Raw genomic sequence first — 7,109 nt, forward strand, 5'->3', positions numbered from 1 at the left:
ACACATACAAATGTGTCCAAACAATCATATAATTTTCCTTAGACTCTACAAGGACTTCTTCCATGCATATCTTCAATCATCAATTTTGCTTCACTCGGTTGGCGATGGAAACGTCAGACGATGGGCTAACTTCATGGATTATACCAAAAATCTTTCTTTCTGCTAATCGAACATGTACTTCTCTCGTACTAGACGTATTATTTATTAGACGCATTCTAAAGGTATGATATCACTCTTACGATATCTTCCGATAGGTACCATTTAGTATCATAAGCCTTCTCATTTCCTCCATTCACTCAATTCACTAAGAGTCTTCACCATGATGTTCTGCACACCAAAGCAGGCGTTCGGTGTATCGAGACGAGAATATAGATAGAGGAAGATTTAGATGCGTATTCCTACTTATTACTCCGAAAAGTTACATGTCATTTCTAATACCGTAATTAAACGTTTAGAAATCTGAACACATAAAGTTTCCAGATCCAGTCAGCAATAGACCATAGATCTGATCATACATTTCGCATCATAAAGCATCATAAATCATTTAGCACATAAAAGCGTGTTAGGCATTTTCCTTAAATAAGCTAGTGCTTGTGTCTATTCAGGTGTATTACCTAAGACACAATCCTCACAATCATCGCTTAACATTCTAAGTTTAAGTCTACAAATAAATCCATATTCCTAGTTCGCTTAAACTAATGCTCTGATACCAACTGTGACATCCCCATTTTCACAGCCAGAAAAGACCGATTTTGTTTATGCTTTATAAAAATCAGAGTACCTCTTTTAATAAAAAAGTTGCGGAATTTGTTCCCAGTAAAACAAGATAAATACGTTATCAAAGCATTTCTGAAGAAAAGTATTTTTATTCATTTTAAAACATTTTGGGATGTCATCGTCAATACAAAAACATAAGTATAAACATAACTTACATTCTTTATCACTAGTGATTTATATCTCATTAATCTCTCAGTGTAATGTGACTTCATATCAACACCTGTGATATAAATAAACTGAGTGGGTCAGGTTGGAAAACCTAGTGAGTACATAGGGTTTTCAACCCATAATAATATAATTATTATGTTTAAACATCAAACAATCAACCCAATTTCTCATCCTCATTATCTTCTTTACTCTTAAGGATCTACCCTAAGAATCAGCTATTCATCTTTCATTCATTCCTAAGGAATTGGTACGAAGTCCATCGTCGTCAATGACACAGCTGTCAAGCACAACTCCTAGAATTGTGACATTTCCTATGAGGCGTAGCTGCCGGTATTGTCCTTCGGGTACAACTGCTAAGGTTATTTCGTTTATTGAAAGTATCGTTTTCGAGAGTCCACTCGCAATACATGTGTCACACCCCGAAACTGATGGCGGAAACGTTCCGGGGCGGAGGACGTCATGTAAAGTATCACAACCAATGTACATAGTAAGCATAGTAAACACAAAACATTACATTACATAGAATAATTACATTTGTTTGAAAGTAAGGTAATACATGTTTTATAGATACATTAGTTTGAACAAAAGTAAAGATGTGACTTCCATATGCTCCATCTTCTGCAAAAGAATGTGGGATACCTGTAATGTTGACCCGAGAATACAAGCAGTTTTAAAAATATCAGCATAAAGCTGGTGAGTTCATAAACGGTTTGTTTCTGTAAAAGAACAAGTTTTCTTTGGTTTTCTGAAAACGTTGATATCTAAGAAAATCCCATATTTTCTTATAAGTAAAGTTTAGTTATCCATTTGTTACACAGTTTGGTTAAGAACAGTTTGTTATCCGGTTATTACACAATCTGCTTAAGAACAAGTTCAGTTATCCCAGGAAAAACCCTTATTTTCCTTAAAAGTTTGTGGTTGGTTATCGAATCTGAATGAAATGTACATGAATCTACCATACTTGTAGTGTTTGTGTGAAGTTTCCTGAAAGCCTGGTTATCCTTGAAAAGTACGTTAGTTTTAACATGTATATAAAACTATCAAAATAGTAAACTAATTTCTAAGGTTATTAATTTACTAAGTTCTTTATTACTTAAAGGTAAATCTCCGTTATCTAAGTTTGCGAGTTCTATAACCATACGATAAACTAGATATGGAAAAGGAAGGCCAGTATCATTTATAACTTTTGTCACCCGTAGACCTGTCGGTCCCACTGTAGCTAGCAGCAAGGTACGGGGTAGTCAGGCCCGTATAGATCTATACACTCAAGTCACGCTCTCCTACTAATAGATTCTGGTTACGGGGGCGGTCCTCCACTCGCGTATCTCTGTGGAGTGTTACAGAGGACGTGTCTCCAACCCTAAGAATAACGAATTTACAAGTAATAATGCGGAAAATCCTGTTTTAAGTTCTAGTTACAAAGGTGGTCCTCTACTCGCGTATCTCTGTGGAGTGTTACAGAGGACATATAAAGTTCTAAGATTAATGATTTTCAATAGTAATGAAGTGGAAAATCATTTTGTGAAATGTACAATATAACATTATATAATAATATTTGCAATTAGTTTGAAAACTAACTCTGCAAGTCAAATGGTTGGTTAATACGGTTTTGATTGTTAAAAGCATACGGAATATGAAACATTTCAAATGAAATAATAAGTTTGAGTACAAGATATCCTTGTACTTTTTCTTGTATTCCCCATGAAAACATTGAAAAACACGGAAAAAGGTGTAGGGGTATGAACTCACCAGTCGAGAAATGTGCCGGTTAGGATGCTAAGTGTCAGTTCGGGGCTTGAATACACGCGAGGTTCCTATGTAATATGAAGACATACATAATTGTATCTAATTAGACTTTGATCTACTAATTAAATAAGAATATACACTCCGAGGTGTGAAAACACTTCATTTCAAGTGTTATGAGTGATCCGGTTTGCATCTAAGGGGGTGTAAGGCCTAGATAAGGAGTTTACTCTTCAAGATTAAGCCCTTAGGGGTGTTTACGGTCCAAAGACCATATCCCCATGAGTTTACGGCCATAAACTCATGGGTGGTGTGTTTTTGGGTGTCTAATGGTCTTATTATGCACAAGGGAAGGTTCTAGGGTTGATTCAAGGGCTATGGAAGTGACCGGGACTTGAATTGACCTTGGAAAAGGGGTTTACGGTTCTTGAAGGACACTTGGGGAGTTTACTACCTTAAAAAATGAGTTTACGGCCTTAAACTCATGTTTGTCCATGAATCATGTGCTTTGGTGGTTGTAGGTTAAGCATACAAAGTTCTAGACCCAATTCTAAGCCATACAAGGTGTTAAGTGCACTTAAACACCCTTTGGAGGTGTTTACGATTTTAGGAGACCTTCCAAAACCGTAAACTCATGTTTAGCTCATTTGTGTATGGTTTGGTGCGTCATATGAAGGAGTACAAGGTTTTAGGCACTCATGGAAGCCTTTGGAGGTGTTTAAGGGGCAATTTAACACCTTAAAAGGTGTTTATGGTCCTTGAAGGTGTGTTTACGGTCCAAGAATGTTCCTGGGCCATAAACTCATGTTTACCACCCAAATTATATGATTTTGGTGTTCAAATCTCGTTCATGCAAGTCCATAAGTCATATCTAAGCACTAGAAGGGACTTGGAAGGGTTTTGGGGCTTCAAAAACCCCTTTAAGGGAGTTTACGGTTTTGGGAGGTGTTCCCAAACCGTAAACACAAGTTCTTGATGGTTTTAGATGGTTTAAACACAGATTTACATGCTTAACAAGTTAAACAACAAGGTAGGGTAGATTACTTACGATTTTGGGAGCTTGAAGAGGCGTTTTTGGACCAAACTCGAGTTTTAGAGAGAGAGTAGAGAGAGAAAGTTATGAGGGTGGGTAAAAAGCTTAAATGAATGTCACTCATCCTTTATATAAGGCTTGAGTTTGTGGTCCGGTGGAAATCTACCCGATACTGACGTTAAACGAGGCTTATGGCCGTACCCGATTTAATTGTCGTAACCCGACGTAGTTATAATTAAAAATTTTCCAAATAAATAACGAGGGTATTTCCACGCATTTCTAATGGGTTTGGACACTCATGAGGTCAAAACAAAAGTCTTAATTTAAATGACTTAATCCAAAATGTTAACGGAAAAATTGAAATACAAACGGTTTTACTGACGGAAATGGGTTACCGTGACGGAGAAATCTTTGGATTGTCATATTATGCCCCCGTTAGAGGAAATTCCGTCCCAAAATTTAGAATTAAGATACAAATCGTATAATTGGAAAGAGATGCGGATATTTTTATTTCATCGAGTCTTTGTGCTCCCAAGTGAACTCAGGTCCTCGCATGACATTCCAGCGAACCTTCACTATCGGGATACGGTTTTGTTTCGTACGTTTAATCTCTCGATCCATGATTTCGATTGGTTCTTCCATGAAGTTCAGACTTTCATTGATCTCGGTCTCATCAAAGGGATTACTAGGGTTTCATCAGCTAGGCACTTCTTAATATTTGAGACGTGGAATAGAGGATGGATGTTGCTAAGTTCTGAAGGTAGTCGGAGTTTGTAGGCTACGGGATCGATCCTAGCGAGGATCTCGAAAGGTCCTATGTACCTCGGGTTAAGTTTTCCGTGCTTTCCAAAGCGTATCATACCTTTCCAGGGCGAGACCTTCAACAGGACACAATCTCCAACCTGGAATTCTAAGGGTTTCCGTCATTTATCAACGTAACTCTTCTGTCCGTCTCGTGAAGTTTTCAATCGTTCTTGGATCTGGATGATCTTCTCGGTGGTTTCGCGGATGATTTCAGGACCAGTGAGAGCACTGTCGGGGATTCGACTCTTGGCTAGCTGCTTATCCCCTACCTAGGTCTAGCACAGAGGGGATCTGCACTTGCAACCGTAGAGGGATTCGAACGGGGCAGCCTTGTTACTAGTGTGGTAGCTGTTGTTATACGAGAACTCGATCAAAGGTAAATGGGTGTCCCACGACTTTCCGAAATCAAGGACACATGATTTAGGCATGTCTTCCAGGGTCTGGGTAGTTCTCTCACTCTGTCCGTGTGTTTGAGGATGATAAGTTGTACTCATATCTAGCTTAGTTCCAGGAGCTTTCTGAAGGGACTGTCAAAACCTTGAGGTAAACTTGCTATCTCGATCGGAGATAATAGACACAGGCACACCGTGCAGTCGGACTATCTCTTGGATGTAGATTCGCGTGAGTCTTTCCATCTTGAATGATTCTCTAATCGGAAGGAAGTGAACGAATTTTGTCAAACGATCGACAATTACCCAAATGGTATCGTACCCACTCGGAGATCTGGGTAACTTGGTGATGAAATACATGGTAATCATCTCCCATTTCCACTCAAGTATCTCGGGCTGCTGGATTAGACCCGAGGGCTTCTGATACTCGACCTTTACCTTGGCGCAAGTCAAACACTTGCTCACGATGGTAGCGATTTCGGCTTTCATGTTTGACCATCAGTATTGTTTCTTGAGATTTAGGTACATCTTATCTGAACCTGGGTGAACAGAGTATCTGGTCTTGTGAGCTTCGTTCATAACAACTTCTCTGAAACCTCCGAACTTTGGGGTCCAGATTTGATCCATGAAACAGTAGACTCCGTCACCTCTGATCTCAAGTTTCTTCTCCATTCCTCTCAAGGCTTTGTTCAACACATTCTATGGTTTTAGGGATTCCAACTGGGCTTCTCGAGTCTGTGCGGACAAATGGGAATGGATGGTCATCGTCAATGTCTTCGCCTTGTTGCTTAAGCTTTCCTTTCGGCTAAGGGCATCTGCTACCGCATTGGCCTTGCCGGGATGGTAGCGGATTTCGCACTCGTAGTCACTGAGCAGTTCTACCCATCGCCGTTGTCTCATGTTTAAGTCTTTCTGATTGAAGATGTGCTGCAGGCTTTTATGGTCAGTGAAGATTATACACTTGGTTCCATAGAGATAATGTCTCCAAATCTTCAGTGCGAAGACCACTGCTCCTAACTCCAGGTCGTGAATTGTGTAGTTAACTTCGTGTGCCCTCAGCTGTTTCGAGGCATAAGCGATAACTTTTCCTCTCTGCATAAGTACACAGCTTAAATCCTGAATGGACGCATCACAATAGACAATGAAATCCTATGTTCCTTCGGGCAGGGACAGGATAGGTGCGCTATACAAGGCTTGCTTCAACGTTTGGGATGCGGTTTCTTACTTTTCACTCCAACAAAAGGGTACACCTTTCTGTGTCAGAGTGGTTAGGGGTTTGGCGATTCTAGAAAATTTTTGAATGAATCTACGATAGTAGCCGGCGAGACCCAAGACTTGACGAATTTCTGTGGGTGACTTCGATGCCGACTAATTCTCTATCACCTTGATTTTGGAAGGGTCCACGTGTATGCCTTCCTTGCTTACCACGTGACCTAGGAAAGTGGTTAGACCGAAGAGCATCACTACGAACTCGTAGTGACCATATCGAGTCCTGAATGTTGTCTTGGAAAAATCATTCTCGTGAACTCGAAGCTGATGGTACCCTGATCTAAGGTCTATCTTCGAGAAGTAACTGGCTCCCTGAAGTTGATCGAAAAGGTCGTCTACTCGAGGAAGAGGATAACGTTTTTTTACGGTCAATTTGTTCAACTCGCGGTAGTCTATACACATCCGAAAGGATCCATCTTTCTTCTTCACAAATAATATCGGGGCTCCCCAGGGTGAGGAACTCGGTCTGATGAACCCTTTGTCGAGCAGCTCATTGAGCTGACTGGATAACTCCTGCATTTCTGCCGGAGCTAAGCGATATGGAGACTTGGCTACAGGATTTGCTCCAGGAATTAGGTCGATGCGAAACTCGATTAGACGCTCAGGAGGAATTCCCGGGAGCTCTTCGGGAAAGACATAAGGAAATTTGCAGACTTCGGGGATGCTCTCGAGGTCTTTAACCTCCTGTTTTTCGTTAATTACATGAGCTAGGAATGCATGAAACTCATTTTGCAGAAGCTTTTGAGCTTTGATGTATGAAATGATGCGAAGATTGGAACTGAGTTTATCGCCGTAGATCATGAGAGTCTGGTCAGGGGGAGGTTGAGACGGATGGCCTTTTCGTAACAAAGGATATCAGTATGATTGGGAGTCAACCAATCCATGCCAATGATGACATCAAAGCTCTTTATGGAAACTGGCATTAG

This window comes from Lactuca virosa, chromosome 8 (assembly GCF_052849685.1).
Source record: "Lactuca virosa cultivar CGN04683 chromosome 8, Lactuca_virosa_CGN04683_v6, whole genome shotgun sequence".
Classification (NCBI taxonomy): Eukaryota; Viridiplantae; Streptophyta; class Magnoliopsida; order Asterales; family Asteraceae; genus Lactuca; species Lactuca virosa.